This window comes from Coturnix japonica, chromosome 3 (assembly GCF_054131305.1).
Source record: "Coturnix japonica strain WE chromosome 3, WE-NBRP24, whole genome shotgun sequence".
In the NCBI taxonomy this organism is placed as follows: Eukaryota; Metazoa; Chordata; class Aves; order Galliformes; family Phasianidae; genus Coturnix; species Coturnix japonica.
In genome coordinates this window covers 9,281,938-9,302,500 of record NC_140665.1, presented here as the reverse complement: position 1 = coordinate 9,302,500, position 20,563 = coordinate 9,281,938, and the positions used below count along the sequence as shown (strand labels likewise).

Genomic DNA, 20,563 nt, shown 5'->3' with positions numbered 1-20,563 from the left:
TGTGTCAGACGTTTATTCCAGCAACTGCCCTGAAAGGAAAATATGTGTTCTACATCTGGTGGAAGTTAAGGAATGTCTCCTTAGCTCCAGGAGCTTGAAGTCCAGATTTTTTCTTAAAGCGGAACGTGATATATGACACTCCTGCTGCTTTATACACTCTCTTTGCTGATGATTAGTCTGTGGAAGAAAATATGCAATTGTTGCTTCAACAGTTACTTACTTGAGATTAGTTCTAGCTGTGTCTCACAAACTGTTTCCTACAAGCCTTGTTCTGCAGTGGAAGAATTTGTGCCCCTACACCAACACAGGCCTGCTTTGTTCCTAGCTGTGCTCAACCCTTCAATATCTGTGCTGATCTGATGGCAGGTGAAGATGTGCAGAGAAAGGAGTTCACACTGTTGACCTGCCTATTCAGACAACTTGACTCTGGTGGAGATCTCTGTTTTGCAGTTGAACCATTTCCATTCCATTGAGAAACACTGAAAGTTGTCACACGTGTGTTACATAGATGTGCCAAAAAGCTCTATTGCATTGTGGGAAGTTAGGGATTCCAACAGTAAAACCATCTTAAACCTAAGTTGGGATGGAAGTTTAAACACGGAATTTGAGTTATGATGTGTTTTACATAGGAAATACCTGAATGGGGCTCAATATTGTTTCTGCTATTAAAGCTCCTGAATGCTGAAGGAATCACAGAATGGCCTGGGTTGGAAGGGACAGCAAGGATATCACGAAACTCCAAGCCCCCTGCCACATGCAGGGCCACCAGTCCCAACATTTGATCCTAGACCAGGCTGCTCAGGGCCCTGTCCAACCTGGTCTTTAACACCTCCAGTGATGGAGCGTCCACAGCCCCTCTAGGCAGCCTGTTCCAGCAACTCACCACTCTCATAGTAAAAAACTTCCCCCTGACATCCAACCTAAATCTTCCCTCCTTCAACATAAAACCATTTCCCCTTGTCCTACCAAGTTCTACCGCTGTAAAGAGTTGCCTTCCCTCCTGTTTATAGGCTCCCTTCAGGTACTGAAGGGCTGCAATGAGGTCACCCTGCAGCCTTCTCCAGGATGAACAAGCCCAGCTCCCTCAGCCTGTCTTTGTGGGGGAGGTGCTGCAGCCCTCTGATCATCTTTGTGGCTTCCTCTGGTCCCTCTCCAACAGTTCCCTGTCTTTGTTGTAATGGCAGTCCAAGACCTGGACAAAGTACTCTATATAGGGTCTCACGAGGGCAGTGTAGAGAGAGAGGGAAAGGGCTGCTAACATCTGTGTGATGTACTGGGGAAACTCTTTTGAGCATGTTGAACAGTTGGCACTAAGCAGGAAGCAGCTTAGTGTAAGGATACACACATGAAGTCACTGCTGTGGTGAGTGCTCACAAGCACCTGTCCACTGAAAGGTAGTTTTATGGTACCAGTGTATTTTTATATTCCATAGGGCAACATATACATTTATGTACATATGTATTTTTCATCAGAGATTTACAGTTGACAGTATAAAGTACAATTTGTTGAGGCATTCAAAAGGATTTTCTTTTGTTTTGTTTTGTTTTTAGAACAGAACCTTGATGAAACCTGTGGTAGATACCAACCTTGGGCAATGATTTAATATTTACACCTGCAGCAGCGCCACTTTCGGAAAGGGAAAATAAAGCTGGCCAGAAGAGGAATAAAAATGCAAGGCAAACAAGTGAGTAGCATGTGTGTAAGTTAAAAGCATCCCAAGTGTGGAGGCAGCAGAAGTTGCAGAGTTGTGTGTGCAGGGGAGGCTGGGATCCCCTGAAGTACACAGGTGGGCAGGAGGGCTTTGCTCGAGGCAGCTGGGCAGAAGTGAGGAGGCGAGGAGAAGGTATTTGCAGTGGAGGTTTCAAGCTGACTCTGGGGGTCCTGAGGAGTGGGGAGGGAGCTCTGAAGGACCAGAGGTTGGCCAGCAAGGCACAGACTGAAACACTCAGTATGTACCATTATATACACACAAAATGATGCTTTCAGTAACTGTGGTGCCATGAGAGGTGTTCCGGTGTCACCGGCGTGAGTGAGGTGAGATTTTGGCCGTGATGTATGTGAAGAAGTAAACATGTGAATTGCTGAAGTGCAGTAAGCAACTAATTTCTCAGAGGACGAGAAAGTGGTGCTGTACAGGTATGTTTCTGTACACAGATAATTGCTTTCCGGAGCTCATAAAAGCACCGAGTTTCAACAGAAGCTGCAAATGCTAGAGGATTTCCAGTAAACAGAGACTTGATTTACCCTTTAGCAGTAAGGACTGCATCAGTGATACCCAGATAAAAAACAAAACAAAACAAAACAGGTTAGTCTTTTAGATCAGCTGAGACTCTACAAACCACACAGCGAGTAAACTAAAATACCTCAAAGCATATAGCAGCCAGCCAGGCCTACATTTCATTCCTCTGCACTACCGTGCATCCCATTTTGCCCATATATGTTAGATATGTGGCTCCATTTCTAACGTCTTTAAAGAATAAAAACATTTTAATTACTCAAATTGTTAATTAATATATGATTCAGAGAACTGTAACAAGATATATCAGCAATGCTCCTAGAATCAATCAAGTGAAGGTTACTGTTTTATTTAGGAGCAAATTGAAGATTCTGTGTTTTAATTAAAAGTCTTTGTGCTATATCTAAAATATCTGTATTGCTTTATCATTCTATAGTTCTATTTTTTGATATCCCAACTTATTTAATCTTGTGAATTAATTTTAATCTAAAATTATTATGGAAGTTAAGCAACTATAGGAAAGGAAAATGTACAGCTTCTAATAGCTTCGGTTTTAGAAATAGGCAGCAATCACGTAAGAAAATCAGCTATCAAAATGCATGATCTTTTCATTTAAAATTGGAATAGGAGGACTTGAGTTTTCAGTTACTTGCGTAGAAACACATGTAAGTTTTGCAAAGCAGGACCGAGAGTACTGAAAATAGGCAAAAGAGGTAAAATGTAATTTGGCATAAAACTTATGCTAAAATTGTGATGCCAATGAAATTTTAGGGAATGTAGCATATGCTTTTTTATTTTCTATCATTATTTTTGCAATATGAAAGCAGCAACAGCAAAATTTTAGACCTTTATGGTCTTATCTTCACTCTGAACCTTTTACAGATCTCTTTCTTACGCCTCTACCTTCTGTCCTATTTCTTCCCCTGAGATAAACATAAACTTTCAGGTTAGCATTTCCTTTAACTATCGCCTATATAAATTACTCTCTGCATGCATCAGTGTCTGAAAGCTGGCAGTGCAGACCAGTTGGTGCAAATGTCCCGGTGCTTTGCAGGGTGCAGGGGTAGGAAAACGTGTCAAAAAGCATATAAAATTGAGAATGCTTTAAGGAACAACTAATTTCTCTTTTATTAATGCTTTTCTGTCAGCCTTGATGCTGCGTTGCCACAGTGTTGTAACACTGTTTCCTGCAAAATCACCTGGATGATTAGATATCAAATCTGCTTTTAGGACCCTGCAGTTCAGTGGTTAAACTTGGTATGTCACTTGACTCTGCAAGGAAAACCTCTCTGTAGTGAAACTGTTTGAGTTCACTGCCTGGTTTTGGTTTTATTTGTTTTAATTTGAGAGATGGCAGACAGAGGTGCTAAAGCACAATGCACTGAGTGTTAAAACCTTGTATATCTTAGAAACTACCTAATTGCACACCTAATGCTGGTGGAAGCTCTGTGGCATACCCAAGATGCTAAAACCCCGTTTGCTGTCCAACACTGTGGTGCAGTGCATGTTAACATCATGTCTGTGGCTCCTTTCTGTAGTCCGTGGGTTATGTTTTCCATCATCGAGACAGCAGCAGCTCATTTAATGTTTTGTTACTCTTGAAAATTCAGAGTGCCTTTTCAGATCATAGACTTTCAAGGTGAATTCTGCCTATAAAATTTGCAGGGAGTGTTCTGCACAAAAGTGGCCTCAAGGCAAAGGCCTGGGTCTGGGTACCTCTCCTGAAGACTCAGAGTTGAGTGGCATTGGTGGCCCTTGTGTTTGAAATAGGTGTGGTTAGTGCCCAGGCACAGGGCAGCTGGGCATTTTGGCTCACACCATTTCTAGAAAATGGAAAGTGATTAAAAATGAAACAAAACAAACAACCCCCTGACCAAAGAACAAATAAATAAATCTCTCCAGTGACAATGGACCTGCTGCTAATAAGTCACTAATGATGTATCTTTTAAAAACCCTAAGTTTTTCAGAATAACTAGGCTTTTACAGTCATGGCTGTGCTCTGCTTCTGTGTCCCACTAAAAGGGCAAGAGCAAAGCGCTCACGTTTTCCTTATAGCTCTGAAGTGCTCGAAGCACATCCACGGTTCAATGTCACCTGTGAGAATCGGGGGTAACTTCTCTGCAGAAGTCAATAGAGCTTGTGCCGTTGACTTTGCAGATCCAGCACTTCACCCAAGCAGTCTGCCTAGTGATTTTTAGTATTGATGTTCTGTGACAAAACTCTTACTTCTTTTTTATAGAAACATGCTTGTTCAAGTGATGGACGTGACCCAGCAATTTAAGTGGCTTGACTTTATCAATTCATTCAAGAAAAAACTTAGAAAACATAGTTTACATTTAGTTTCCTTATCTGAAAATTCATGACATAGTCTTCATTCTTCCTTCTGCATTTTTTTTTTTTTTTTTTTAAATAAAGAAATGTGCAAGGAAGAACATCCCTAATATTAAAGAATTGTCTTAGTTTTATCTGAGACTGAACTGTTTTCTTCAGACTGTCTGGTAGGATGCAACGTTTTGGTTCCAGGAGAAAAACAAAGTGGATAACACACTGATGTTTATAGTTTCTTCAAAGCAGCGCTGTACAGAGCCAAGGCCATTTGAAGTGAAGAGCCCAAGGAGCCCAAGCCTTATGCCTTCACAAATCAGAGCAGCTGCGGGGCCCATTGCAGGATGTGGAACAACTGCATGGCCTGTCACAGAAGCTGGAGCAACCTCAAGGCTCAACAGAAGGATTGCTGAGGAGACTAAGCTAAGAGTGTAATTACTAATAGTATCAACAGTATGGTTTCCATAGACCAAAGATGGCTGCAGTGCCAAATACACACAAAATAGCAGTTTCTCATCTGCCAATTTTATCATAATACAAGCTGAGGTTACAAAGCATAGCAAAGTAAAAAACTTAATCCAACCCACAGAGATGACAAACAACACAGCAGGGAAAATAGCAGCAAGCAAGGTGCTACACATATAGTTCCATGAGAAGACTCTCAAAGGGCTCCATAAATAGGGAGAACAATTACATTGATCCTAATTGCAGTGACCAGCAATTATCAGAGTACCACAGCACCTGTTAACATGGTCTGGACAGGTCTGCTGTTATCTCAACCCTTTGAGCCCCATGTTGGGTGTCAGATTGACTGTTGTGGTTTAACCCAGCAGGTGGCTGAGCACTACGCAGTTGTTTGCTCACTTCCTCCTTCCCATTGGGATGGGAAAGAGAACAGAAAAAACAAACAACCAACAAAGTAGTACCTGTGGGTTGAGATAAAACTATTTACTGAAATAGAGGAAAGGAAAAAGATAATAATTATGACAAACATATATATACATGTACACATTTATTTACAAATAAATGGGCTGACTGATGTCTGGATAGCAGAAAAGAGCAAGATGAACTCCCACCCCCTTCAAAACTCCTTCCACTTTATGTTGTATGAAATGGAATATCCCTTTGGCCAGTCTAAGACAGCTGTCCTAATTCTGTTCCCTCCCAGCTCCTTCGGTCCTTCACTGCAAATGAACTTGGCTCTGTTGTGTTATCAGCTGTGATTGTATGCAAGATAGATGTGGGTCCTTAGTGGCACATTCACCCTGAGCTAGCAATCCCTGCCAGGCTGGTTGCCATCGGAGATGACAAAGCTTCAAGGCTTAAGGTTGACTTGAGAGACATGTTGGCCATACTCTAAAGGCTGTAGTAACACCTACAAATTGTGGCATCATCCTGAAGGGTAGTCAGGGGGTCTAGGGCAGTCAGCATTAACTGCTGTCTGCTGTCTAATTTCATCACTGTGTGGGCATAAAGTCTTATCAAAGAGGAAGACATGACAAGAAGGATGGGCTGTTGGTGCCATGCAGGAGCAGAGACACTTGTGTAGGGGACTGTATGGCTTTCTCTCTCTGGACTATTTAATATCTACAGGGTTTCCCTTTGAAGTTTATAGTTTCTTCAGTGGCATACTTGGCAAAAACACCATGTCCCTGTTGACAAAGGGTGGGATTTACTGCTACATTTCAGGTATCTCAGTGACATTTGAAGTAAAAGCAGTCAGGACTGGATTCCTCAATGGTCTGTAGGAATGGTCGTTCTCCCAGGGGTGCTGTTCCTGACAGTTATGTACAGCTCAACATAACTTGATTCCATGCTTAGGCACTGTATGGGATAATCCAGGCCTCCCAGCCTCTCTGGTGACTGAAATGCATGTGAGTTTGAGTGAGATTATTACCACAAAATGGTAATTTAGGAACAGTGAAAATGAGTGCAAATCAAGGCAGAGAAAGTATAACATAACTGAGCAGCTGTTATGTGATGGAACGAACAGAGAGAGGGACTTTCAGGCTGTTGATTTGTATAGTTTAGGTCTTGTTTTCAAAGTCAGCAAAAGTTTCCAAAGCTCAGCATCCTGGAAATCAGAGTATAATGGATGATTATATATAACATTCAACCTTAGTTTAATGGTTGATGGCTTAGATTGTATGTATTAGCTGTAAATAAAGCCTGTGTGCAACTCCTGTCTCAGGTAAAAGTCTTGAAATGCAGGGTTACATTTCAAAGAATTCTTAATGAAAATTATTTATTATTTAAATTATAATTGTTTTATTGCATTTATATGTAGAAGATCTATTGTGTATAGGTATGTATAATTATATTTGGACAAGTGATTGAAGACCTTAACCATCCTCAACAAGAAATATATTCAGGAGACCCAAAGTGGAGTCCAGAAGTCTTTCAGATATTGCTTTTCTTGAGTGGATGTTAAAAACCTTTAACTTTTGAGATAATTCCTATGAGAAAGCACCTTTAAACTTGAAAGGTCAATTTCTTTGACAGCCAAGACAGGAGTTTTCAGAGGGGTTGCTGTCATCCAAAAACTGAATTATGTATATTGGTCCTTAGGGTGTATCTTTTAAAATGGGAGTGGCTGGAAACCTGGTGGGATGGTGGCTAATCATTTCCAAATGCAAGTAGGATGTTACATTTAAAACCTATGTTGGAAGAATGCTAGGGCTACAAAGTTAAGCACTCTCAAGTCAGGAAATGTCACATTCAAGCTTTCTGAAACCTCTGTGTTATTCAGTGGGCATTTTCCATCTTCTCTATTAAAAGAGGTGGGGATCTCTGTGCGCATAGCCACATGTGCCAGGTCATCTCTACTTTAGCCCCTCTCTCACAGCAAATGAGGGTGCAGGCAGGTGTGAATATGGGCCCACACTTCAGCCTAAGCTCAGTGCTCAGTGCCACAGTGTAAACAGAGGCCTTTCTGGTCAGCAAAACATGCCTGGGGTGCAGAGGGCTTCCTTCTGCAGCCCTCAAATTGGTGGCACGACAAGAGGAGGGTATGGAAGGTCATGGCCAAGTGCAACTCTACATGTCCTCAAAGGAGGTTGAATCTCCATGAATCTACAGGGATTTTCTTTTACATGCTGCATGCTGAGACTTCATTGGGTAGTGGAGCTTCCTTTCTTTATGTATTTTTTTCCCTTGGAGACAACAAAAGACAAATTTCTGATCTCACAATGGTTTCCCTGCCAGAATTTAAGTAAGTGTTTTAAAGCATGAAGGCATATTTGTCAGTGAAATGCAGGTGGGCTTTGGGGAAGTTTTTTTTTATTTGTTTGTTATCTCAGTGTTTTCTCCTTAAGGTCATTTTGAGAAGCAGCCCTGCTGGTTGTGCATCTATATTCTCAAACCACTCATTTTGAGGATATTTTGGCCGAAATTACTGAAGTCTGGCAAAGTTTTAAGTACCTTAAATACAGGATCTTACAACACAAAGTGTTGGACAAGCATTGTGTTATTGTCAAATGTGCCTCATTTGTCCTGCTCTAATGACAATTTGCATGTAGAAGTTACAGAGCACATTCCGCTTTGAACTGTGCTTTTGCCTCTTTTCACGCTGACTCTATCCTTCATTTATACTTGTACTCTGATTAAGGAATTACTCTCTGACTGCTGGAATGCTAGTGATTGAAGACCCTAGTTAATATACGCTCTCCCCGAAATCCTTTGTCTATTTTTATTTCAGCATTTGGATCACGGGAAACCATTTATAGGATATAGAAGCTTTCATACAGAGTTGCAGCCAACTATTTTCCAAGGGTTTTGAAGGCTAGAAAGCAAGTCTCACCAAATTCATGAACTCAGTGTTCTTCACCCTTTAGAGAGAGGGGGAGGGGAATCACATCACTGAACCAGATGAGTTTGTTTCAGATTTCTTGGACCATCTCCTTTGCTCGTTCCCAACGAACTGCTTGAGAAGCATTTTTATGAATTATTTTCTAAGTATGTGTAATTTTTTAAAAAATATTTATTTTCTGCATGACCATTGTGATAGTGTTTGCCGTGTGCAGGGTACTTCTAAAAACTACGGCAATATTATGTCTGCCAAGGATCTGAGTAGGAAGAATCAATTTCATTGTAGAAAGTAGACAAAGAGCATGATGAACAAGATAAAGGAAAAACAAACAACATGCTTTATCTTGAAAACACATATTTGCTAAAATGAGCTAAGATCTTGACTTGCTTTCAGAAAGCTGCATATACTCTGGGTAAACATATATATGTGGTAGTTTAGTGACAAAGCCAAGAAACACATTTTATGTTAGGAAAACTTGTAAAATGAAGGCCACTGAATAATTTCCTTCTTGATTCAAAACAAACAAATCCAGCCTCAAGCCCCCAAAACCTAATGGAAGATTTCCTTGCATGGCACACAGTCAAATCTTAATGGCTTAGTACCTGTAGTTTCCTTTCATAATGCAGGAGACAATTCAAATAAAATCCTGGCAAGAAATTATACCTCTGACTCCCCATGAACGCAGATTGTCTGCTGAAATGTTAAAACTGAATTGGTCTATTAAATAATAGTTATTTTGAAGTGAACTTGTTTGTGCTGTTGGAGTTTTCACACATTGGTATTCATTACAAAGGTTTAGAAAGGTATATTCTAGGAAAAAAACAAAAAAGAAAACTTTTGTGTTAATAATCATAGAGCTTCCTCCTCATAATCTGTTATTTTGGTGATTTATTTTTTTATTCTCCATTTGAAAAATCCTTGGCCCAGCATAATGATTTTTTCCCCCTCATTCCTGTCACATTGAGACAAAAGGAGGAGCTGAATGTGTGAACTGCTATTGGTATCAACATAGATAACACTCTTTTTTTCTTCTTCTTCTTTTTTTTTTTTTTCCCCAAGATTTGTTCTTAGAGTATTTAATCCTATACTGAGTAAAGGGGAAACACCAGAGGAGGATTTATTTTAATATCCTGAGGTCAGAATATTCCAGTTATGGTCATTATGGTCATAAAAGACCTATGAACTTTGAACAGAGAGCTCTTGTGGGGTTAGTGCAGAGATATAAATGGCAGAAGCTAAAAGGGTTGATTGTCTCTGGTGGAAATATATATACTTTTTTGGAACACTGGAGTGAAAGTAAAGACAAATGAACATCCTTATGGTGTAATCACCAGGTTGAAAAATCAGGTGACTTTAGTTCTCAAACTCCCTGTTAGCACAGTGAGTTTTTATGTTCTTTGTATCTTAGTTGGTGGATGAGTCAATGTTTAAATGCTCATTTATCATTTACTATATAAAAGAAAAGCTATTACCTGAAACTCATTTTTACAGTTGCAGGCAAACTGAAATAATCATTTTCAAGGACCTAAAGCTGTTTCTTGAAGAATGTCATCATTTTCTTCTTATTTTACTTACCACTTACACTAGTATATGGGGTACCTTCAAGAGCTGTGCCTTACAAAGCCAGGCTGCAGATATTGCCAGCCACTGTACCTGTACAAACTAGACTAAAGAAACTCAGTTTCAGCAAACTACATTCATCTTGCAGACAGGACAAAAGAACCGCTTTAAAGGAGCAGCTCACACTAAACATTTGTGCTGCTTGCTCGGTGCTAGTCTGCCATACGTGTTACCCTGTCAGTGGGCAGCCTGAGCAGCCTGTAGAAAGTATTTCAGAACCCTGTGGCAAAGCCTGTCCCTGCCATAATGTCATACTTGCCTCCATCGTCTATTGTGTGTCTACTCTTCTTGTCTTTTAACAATAAGAATCCCCTGAGTAAATGACTGCCTATCGGAGGTAGTACTAGAGATTGCTAGGTAGTCTTCATTTCGAATGGTAATTTGATAACTAGCCTAGTAGGATAAGTTTAATATTCATCTGTGCATGTGTCAGCTTCTACATTTCCATACTCTACAAGCATGTGGCATGTGAATATCTACATACAGGAGTTTCTACACATTCATGTTTCCTGGGACTCATGTCCTGAGCAATGCTGCTGCTGTGTGTTTTGTGTTTCTGCTGGAACTATGTGCATCTAATTGCATTGGGAAGTTCTGTGAGAACCTTGTTGTATTAGTCAGGGCCCAAAATAATAATAATAATAATAATAATAATAATAATAATAATAATAATAATAATAATAATAATAAGCTGTATGGACAATTCCATATCTTTGTTAGTTTAACCTCACGTATCTTCATTTAATTTTCATTCTGTCAGAGCCACCATACATTGCCACCCCTTTGCACCTCATTCTTTATCTCACCAAATGGCCAGCGTAGGCAAATGAGGTGATTAGCTGAGGCAACCAAGTGGTAAGACCAACAGCAGCGTCTCTACAGGAAATTATGCCACTCATATGACTGTGCAGCGCTGGGGGTTTTGTCATTTACTGGAAGTTGCAGGCACTGATTCCGACATAAGCTCACAGTGTGCTGCTTTTGCACATCCACCGTCCCCTTTCACCCTCTGGCAAATGGACTTAGTCTGTGTCACTTATTTACTGGTGGAAGGGTGAGGTCCTGAATGCAGAAGGCCCATTCTCCTCTAACTCCACTTTAAATCCAGGTTGGAAACCAAACTGTTACAGGTGATAATTTAGAACCCTGCCTAATTGTAAAAAATTGACTTCTTTGGATGATACATGACGTGATAAAAGTAAGTTACATATTCTTTTAAACTCACCCATATCTGCTGCAGATCTTGCAATTTGTGAATATCAGAAGACTGTAATTTATTTAAATGCTGGTGCCTTCATTTTATTTTTAGAAATCCATAGGCATTTTAAAACTAAATGTACTTTTTATAGTGTAATATTTTGAGGCAAATATGGTGAGAATGAGCTATTTTATCTGTAATGTAATAGAAAGACAAGATCCTTCATTTCTTGAGAAAATGGGAGGGCTTCTATGAAGTCTAGGAGGAGTGCATTTGATGTTAGCTCATGAGGTTAATGTTGAAACAAAGCACATGTTAAAAATAATAATAGTTATCTGAAACTAAACAAGAGACATCCATTTATTTTCACTGTTCCAGCTGTTTGTCCACCTTTTTTTGCTTGTTTGATTTGTTTGTTTTGTGTCAGTTCCCTGAGCGAGTGAGTAGTGATCAGTATTTGTACTACGAGGGAGCATGGTGAGCAAATGGCTCCATATCTTCTTTGCTTTACTTTGCTGAGTGATCAGTTCACCACAGCTGGCTTGGGTTTGGTAGAACAGAGAGGCTCTCGACAGTTAACATGATAAAAGATGTGGGAGTATGTGTTCATTACGTACTAATTAAAGGGTGCACTGATGGTGATGGAATATCACCCAGAGCCCACATGTTCTGTACTTCACAAACATACTTTTGTATATGTTGCTGAGCAGGTGGAAGATTTGAGGTGTAATGCATTCCTATCGTCTTGCATTATTTGAACAAGTTGCTTTCTCAGTCATGTGATCATGTGTAATGATGCTGTAAGAGCACAGGACTGTCATTTAATTGTATTCTAATTGTTTCTGTTTGACGAAGAAAGTTGGAGACTGGCATGTCACTTGCATTGGTACCTGTTGCATTTCTTTTTGCATATCAAGAGAAGAATAGGAAATAATGTGATAAAAAAGAAACAGTATTTTCTTACTGGTAGGACACATTGCTCGCTGGTTTAGTCCTAGAGTGTGCCTCAAGTTAAGTGGCTGTGACTTTTCATGTAGGTGAGAGGCACTCACTCACAAATGGTCTCACATAACCTTACCTGCATGGGCCCTGTCTGTCTGTTACCATGCACAGATGACTTCTCTCAAGATTCAGATCAGCTGTTGGCATAAAGATGTAGCATTTGCTTTGATGGGACAAGAATTTCGCCACTTCTTGCTAACCCCTGCCACGTGTCTGTGCCTGCGAATAAACAGCCACATCGCTCCATACGTTCACAGTGCAGTGCACCCTTCTTAAGCATATGAGTAAGAACTGATGGCTCCAGCCGGTAATTCTGAGGTGACCCCTCTGTCATGAGAGAAAGCATCAGCCATGACTTTTTATGTTAATTCAAAATGCAGGTTCTGTGGCTTTCGTGCTGTTATGGTAAAGAAAGAGGTTTGAGTGACTCAGGATCCAATGTCCTGAATGTGAAGCACTAAGCTTTCCACTGATTTAATCAACTTTGCCATTAGCTTAGTTACTTTCAGGGTGGGAAAAGGGCGGAAAGCAACATTTAGGTTTCATCCTTTAAGGCTGGAAGCACTTCTACCTTCATCCAGCAAAGCACTTAAGCAAATGAGCAGCAACATATGCTTATTGTTCAGCATATAATCAATTTTATTTTACTTTTTTTTTTTTTTGCTAGATCATTGAAAATATTAAACTTTCCTTGAATGAAAAGTAAAATAAAAGTGAGTTTTTTAAAAAATTATTTATTTATTTATTTATTTTTCATGTTGGGTGTCATTTTTACAAAAAACAAAGGTTTGGTTGCAAACTGCAAACAAATCCAAAAGCATTGTTCGAAGTCTTGTATTTCAAGGATGGAATTATTTATTGGTTAGAGCCAGGCAGCCTAGGAGTGAGCAGTGGTTAAAGGGATTAGTTTCATGGAAATTTGTTTTGATATTATGTTTACAGTACTGATACTGGAGATCTGATTATTTTTCTATACATCTTTGGAGGTATCTGAGAGAAATAACAGGGCATTTGATTTGCTGGGGGGGGGGGGCTATTGTTTTGAACTGTATTTCTGAATTCTAGCAAGCTTTTCTTATTTTCCCTAGCACAAAGGACTTACATCATGCCTTAAGAGCTACCTAAGCTTTGAAAGACATAGGAAGGGGTTGAACAAAGGGTTCGTGTTGCTCGTTTGGAATTCCAGAAAGAAAACATCAGGTAGAATAATGTTTTTAAAAGATTTTTTTTATATTGTTCATTGTCTACATGCTGTAAACAGCACCCACCATTTGAGTACGCGCTACACAAGGCTCTTCAAATTTTCCGAGGCTGTTTCTCATGCCCCCCCACTCCAAGTTTATTTTGTGTATTTTCTGAATTCTTTAATTCTGTGACAGCTGTGCTTTGCACATTTGTGGATTTGCGTGTCTCTCTCCCAACTCCCCAGCTGTGGGGGTTCTGAAATCTGTGATTTTATTTTGATGTTAACAAAACTGTAAGCAAATGATCTTTTTGCTATTAGATATATAAGACAAAAGTGATTTGCTGCATTACAGGAATCCATGAGCACAGCTGGTGGAATTGCTGTACCTAGGAGAAGAACTGCTCGTACAGTTTCTGTCAAACCTCTGCCAAGCAATGCACAGTGATTTGTCTCGGGGTAACCCCAGGACTGCAAAACTGAATATGTGCATCATTTCTCCTGTGGGCTGCCCAGCCTCTCCCTCATTCCCTAGAACAGTCAGCAGCACATACCAACTGTCTTCCAAAGTTTGGAAAAGAAAAATTTTCCATGGGTAATGAGGCTTGCAGCCCTAGGGATAGCAGTAGGTACTGGACTATGTTTCTTTATGTGGCTGCCATCCTGGGCTCGCAGTATATTTTCATAATTCTATTCGTCTTCTGTGTTTATCTGCCGGAACACAAAGTGCCATTTCCCTTTGGAAATGTGTCAAAGTAAACAGCCCTTCTCTGTGATTTTTTGTAAATGATGAACTGGTCGGGCTGCTTGGAGTAGGTCAAAGATTTTGTTCAAAGCAGGACCTAAGTGCGTATTTAGGAAAGCTCCTTTCAAGCTTATAAGTCTTAAATGAAAATTTTCTATTGATGGTTATATAAAGTCCTCACACTGTACTGAAACTGAGTTCAGAAACCACTATAGTGACTAGTGAATCAAATCCTATCACACCCTGAAGAACAATGCTGTTGCATACGTAAGGATCTGTCCCCTTTTCTCAGCACATGCTGGATAAAATCAACCCATACAGTCTGCTGTAACGTGAGGTTATTCTGGTGACTACAGAAAAAAAACCATTGAGATAGTGAAGAATTTGTCACAACCAGCCCTTTGTGTTTCCTCACAGAATCCCATTGTCTTAAAAGGATGTTTATACAGTACAGTACAAGGCTGCAGTCTAGTACCTGGTATATATTCTCTGTGCAATGCCAAAAGCGTGAGGTGCTATGCTTTTTAGTTTTAAAAATGTCAAAAATGGAAATCCAGGCAATTTGACTCTGCAGTAATTTGCTGAGAGATGTCTGAATACGTATACCTTTATGTAATTTTGCACAACAGCCTGGGCTGTAATACTGCAATAATTACCTGGTGAAGTCATAATTGAAGGGTAAAAATTGAATTTAGGGCCTACATAATTTAAACAGGACCGGATTTTACCAAGTATGACACATTTACGGTGTCTGCTGTGTGCCTTATAAAACACACTAAATTTTAAGCCGATAACTCAAATGGTTCCTGAGATATAAACTTGTGAAAAGTCGCAATTTTGCATTGTGCTGAAAAGCCACCTTACAATACAGTGACTACCATAGAGCTCTTTAATATCCAGCAGAGTTCTCCTGCTGTGCTTTGTCAGTTGGTAGCAACATCCAAGTCTTCTTGTAAAAGTAATTCACACTTTTTTCACAACACTGTTGCTTTAATTACCACTGAACTCTGCTGTTGCTCAGACAGGCCTAGCAGGACCAAGAGGGGGTCAGCGCTGCAGTCACTGCAAAAGAAGCAAATGGCTTTTTTTTCTTACTTTATTATTAACAAACCATCTTTGATTGAAATGCTCCTTGCTTCTGAGACCCAGTCTTGTCTCTGTGCTCTCTTGGGGTATTCATTATCAAAGTGGAGCATGGATGTCAATCTAGAAAAACATCAGAAATAATACCTAAAATCCTAATCAGAAAACTTGAAGAAAAGAGAAGACATATATCTTTTACATGCAAACAGTGGATTAGATTTGTCACACAGACATGTTTGAATTTCTGATAGAAATAGGCAAACTCATCACTAGACTGTACATTTTATAGTTGTAGAAATGATTATTATCTATTTGTTTGTAATTATTTCCTTTTTTCGTTCGTGCTTATTTAATTTGTTACATCTCGTTAGAGCCAAAGGCATCCATAGGAAGAACCAAGAGATGCTGAAAGAGAAAAAAAAGACCACGTTTAAAATTATAAGTTACAGTTTCTCTAGCTTTTTCACATGAAATATTCTGTATTTACACATCATCCTTCACACTAAAGGTCTGTCAAATAACCTTTCAGTGGAACAAACTCCATTTGTAAACTTAGGTTTGGATGTGTTTGCATCAGTGATTTTCTTAGAAGACAGAGTTGGGAAATGGTCTTGTCCCTTGTGCTCTTGTGGTCATCCTCTCTCCCAGGCTTGCTGGGAGAGAAGCGCGGTGCTCTTGGCATGGCAGCATTCTTCATCAACTGTGATACTATAGCGGCCTTAGAACAAGACACCAGTTTGACTTCTGAGTTCAAGGGAAACTCCAAAGGAGATTTTGTAGCTCAAACTGAGTGTCAACATGAAATCCAGCACACTGAGCCAGTATTAATGCTTACTGAACATACTCCCCATTATCTATGAATACCATTATAGATCAGACCTCTGTTTCATATCTCACATCAAAGATGCTGCAAACTGATACCTCACTATTTAACACCATTGTAAAGAACCGATTCCTTTCTGGTCTGGAAAAAAAGTGGCCCCTGTGGGATGAACATTGGGTTAATTAATTAGGTGTCAGAATCACCTGCTGAAATACTCTGGGTTTTGCTTGGATTTGCAGCAATCCAAGAATTTGAATATTCTTAATTTTTGAATGTAACAAGATTAAAACCATCTGGGTAAAACACTCCCTGGAAAATGCTCACTAATACCAGGCCTTAATCAGGACTATTATTTTAATTGTGAAAGTCAGTCCTGGAACTGCTTGACTTTAACTAGAGGCTTGACAGGAAAACCTCATAGGAACCTCTTTGAAAATGTCTGCCCCAAATTACTCTTAACTATTTTCTCGTTCAGTGCAGTCTGGAATCTGTAGGAACAGAGAGCAGAGGTCTGAAAAAAGCAAGTGGGGAGAAAGGAAATATGTTTTCCACATGATTTTAGGAAGGAGGATAAAGGAGTGAAGAGTGGAGTGCTGCAAGGATCATCATGAAAACACCATGCTGCTCAGGCTGTTGTGGGTGAGAGGCTTCTGTTTGTTAGGTACAGAATTGCTTGACAGTAAATGCCAGGAATGTCACCTCTGAGAGTTTCAACAGAGTAAGGGTAGAATTGTCCTTTTATTGGATATTGGACACACTACAAGGATAGGAGTCAGAGAAAGCTACTGGACAGCCTGCACAGCAAATGCTAATGCTCACCTCAAGCTGCTGTAGGACACACCAGGGCATGTGCCTCCATCCCTTTTGCTGTGCATGGGGTGCTTGTGTCCCTCATCACTCTGCTATGCTCTTTGAGGTACCCCATGCTTGATATTCAGATACTAGCTGTGTTCCAAACATAGCAGGTCATCCTGCACAAGCATTAGTGCACAGCCATCTCCTTTGGCAAGCATGCATCCCAGCACAATACTTCAAAGTGGCACTTGTAGACCTGTGACCTACCATTCTGCTTGGCTGTTCAAGGAGAAAAAGAAGCCTGTGAGGGACAATATTTACTCTTCCTTGGCAGCTACTTACCAACAGTATGTTCTTTAAAATCCTCACCCCTAATATCAGGACACGGGTGCTAGGTGGACATTGACTCCTTCCTAATGAAATCTGTATTATTATGGCACAAAGTAAAGGAATTGAGATGATAAATAATTCACCTGCAGACTTGCAGGCACTTGGCTACATGACGTTGAGTATATTGAAAATAAGATTAAATGAAGAGGAGAGTTTTCTTTCTTCATAATCTGCTCCTGGCAGATTCAGTCAGAAGTACCATTCTCACTTCTCTAACTTCACTCATTTTTACAATCAAGCAGCAGATTGTTTGCTCTGCAAAAAGACAGTTTCAGGAGGTATCACTTTTATACAAGTTCTTTATTTCGCATTGACTATATAAAAGTCCTTGGTCTTTTTGTGATATATGCAGTACTAAAAACAGCACTGATCATACACAACAGCCTGTGTGTTCTTTTCAAACAGAGACGTTCCTGCTCCCATGTGGATAAGTGGTTACTAGAACCTGAGTATAGCAGTGCTGATATTTACTGCTCTCTGATCTGAAAGTATCGGTAAATTCACAGGCAAAGGAAGCAGTTAAAACTGTAGCTGCTTCTGCGAATGCAGTATAATGTCCTGTTCTTTCTTTCCTGGTGCTTGGATGCTGCATATCTTATCCCTTACATATGGGTGCTGCATATGAATCACAGCCTCGTGGAGTCATCTGCTGAAAAAACATCCTTGCAGAAGCCAGTATGTCCAATGGGAATTAAATGAGTTAAAGGTGGGTAAAAGATTAGGATCAGATGGGGATATGACTAGGGGTAATGGGATGAAAGTACAGCATAGGAAGTTCCGCACAAATGTGCGGAAGAACTTCTTTACGGTGAGGGTGACAGAGCACTGGAACAGGCTGCCCAGGGAGGTAGTGGAGTCTCCTTCTCTGGAGATATTTAAGACCCGCCTGGATGCCTACCTGTGTGACGTGGTGTAGGAAGCCTGCTTTGGCAGGGGGGTCCCTTCCAACACCTACAATTCTGTGATTCTGTGATTAAAAAATAAACAAACAAACAAAAACAGAAAGAAAAAATAAAATAGAAAGGAAGGAGAAAGAGGGTCATAAAATCTCTCTGGGTTTAAAGTCCAGCAGTTATTTGGTACACCCAAAAAGCCTACATTTGATTCCAACCAAGATGATGCCTTAGAATCATAGAATAGTTTGAGTTGGAAGGGACAACCCCCCCTGCTATAGGGAGGGACACCTCTCTCTAGAACAGGTTGCTTACAGCCCATCCAGCATGGTCTTGAATGCTTCCAGGAAGGGGGCATTTAGAACCTCACTGGGCAACCTGTTCAGTGTCTCATCACCCTCCATGATCTTGCCAGGCATACAAGTGAGACTGACTGGCCTGCAGTTCTCTGGATCTTCATTTTTTTCCCCTCTTGAAAATGGGGTTTATTATTCCCCTTCTCCAGTCAGTGGAAACTTTACCAGACTGCCACGACCTTGCAAATATGATGGATACTGGCTTGGCAGATTCATTCACCAATTCCCACAGACCCATCAATTGATCTTGTTGGATGCCATGGACATGTGCACCTTCAGGTTCTTCAGATGGTCTCAAACCTGATCTTCACTTACAGCAGGCAGATCTTGTAGATGATATGGAAAACCAGTGAGTGCAGATGAGCCCAGTTTGTAGGGGAGCACTGACACAACTGTTGTATGTATTCCAAGGCAGCAGAGCAGATAGAGCTGGTGGTGATTGTGTTTTTTTTGCTGTAGGTACAAGGTTGTGCAATACAAATGGTACCGTGCAATAAGGAAATGTAGATACTACAGAAACCAACTGTTTTTATCAGGAGAAAAACCCCAAGTCAGGGTACCAGTAAGAGCTTCCAGGTTTCTTGTGTGTTGGACATCTAAGGAAGCACTTGTGCTTGCTGTTCCTCTCAAAGGAATTGACCTGCATCTGTTTGAAAAGCTGCAGCCAGAAGAAGCACATGCATTGGTCCACAGAGAGTATGTAGTATTGTTACATTCTCTTCTGTTCCAGTCATGCTGGGGAAAAAGAAAAGAAGAATTTGTCCAATTATAATGGTCAGAAACATCATGCAGTACATACTAGGGGGTCTGATGAGCACAGAACAAATGTGAGTTTACAGTCGCTTGTTCTTCTAGATCAGTCATCAAATCTTTCATCCGTGAAAATAGGTTACACTGTAAAAATGGATGTTGCTAGTTTTTATGGTAAAATTTAATATGAGGCACGTGCATACAGAAATTGTGTATACTTACTAAATACTAAAGGCATCCCCTTGGAATTGAAGTCAAATGCTTGTTGGCAAACTTCATTTTAAAACCATGTTCTGAAAGCAAGGTGGAAAAATGAAAGGAGCTGAAAGTAGGAAATGTCTCTTCAAATCTGGTAAAAACCAGCAGTTGGCTGAGAATGGGAGCTAGAAGCTCCTGCTTTGGATCAGGTACTGAATACAATCACATCCCCAGCAAATCTCCACAGGCTTCATCCTGACCATCCGACCTTGTTGTGCGACAGCTCCACTTGACAGCCATACCAAACAAACAGAAAAACACCTTACCCCTTTCAGACTTAAGATGATATTACAGCCTGTGAATAAGATTTCCAGTATGTGGACATGACAACAATGAAAAACTATAATTTAGGACATAGAGTATTCTCTTTATGCTTTTATGTGGAATTTCACTTTAATGCGATGTAAATGACAGTAAGAAATACATTCACAGAATGTTAAAGCCTTTCTATTAAATATTCTGTATGCATTTTATATTCTAATTCATGTACAGTCAAAAACCCTGATAAAATCGTAGTACTGATTTGACTGCTGCACTTATCGTATTAATGAGGATACTTTATGCCTTTTGAAAATTGGGATATAGTCCATTATGTGATTGTGAATGATGTGATTGTATCGCATCAATTTGTTATTCAATCCCACCCCTCCCTTCAGTCAACTCTGTACATAGGAAAACATTGGTGAGCACGCATGGAAACAGGAAATGCAACATTTAAAATTAGCCATTTGTCTTTTCACTTGTTCAACAGATCATACATACCAAACTCTGAAATTCACTCAAATTCCAGAGGAGAATTCACAGAGGTATCCTCACGAGCTAAAGCTGGCTGAAGTCTCCAGTCTCCAGCTTTCAGAGTGAGCTGTACAGCGGGATTCACCTCTTTTACTCTGGAGTATATGCCATACACCAGACCAAACTTCTTGGCTTTTTGTGTAGCCTGTGAGGACAAATGGCCAACTCCACAAGATGATTCACATTGTTCTATTCCTGCCCTCCTGCAGAGCATATGTAGGGAGTTGGGTTTCTAATTTTTTTGGTTTTTTTGTTTTTTTTTCCCACACCTAGGCTACTATAGGCATTTCCAGACTGAGCGTA

The 20,563-nt window shown here is 40.1% G+C and overlaps 1 long non-coding RNA gene across 22 annotated transcripts in view; it reads left to right on the top strand.

Moving 5' to 3' along the window:
* The window catches only part of LOC107310797 (uncharacterized), a 423,706-nt gene that overhangs the window by 320,457 nt on the left and 82,686 nt on the right, over positions 1 to 20,563 (top strand). For 21 of the 22 annotated variants that reach the window (XR_014944413.1, XR_014944407.1, XR_014944419.1 and 18 more), the window contains one exon: positions 1,551 to 1,684. This is a non-coding gene — a long non-coding RNA (uncharacterized LOC107310797). Of the gene's footprint in view, positions 1 to 1,550; positions 1,685 to 13,277; positions 13,390 to 20,563 lie in introns of all 22 variants that reach the window. The other variant, XR_014944422.1, reaches the window with a different exon arrangement.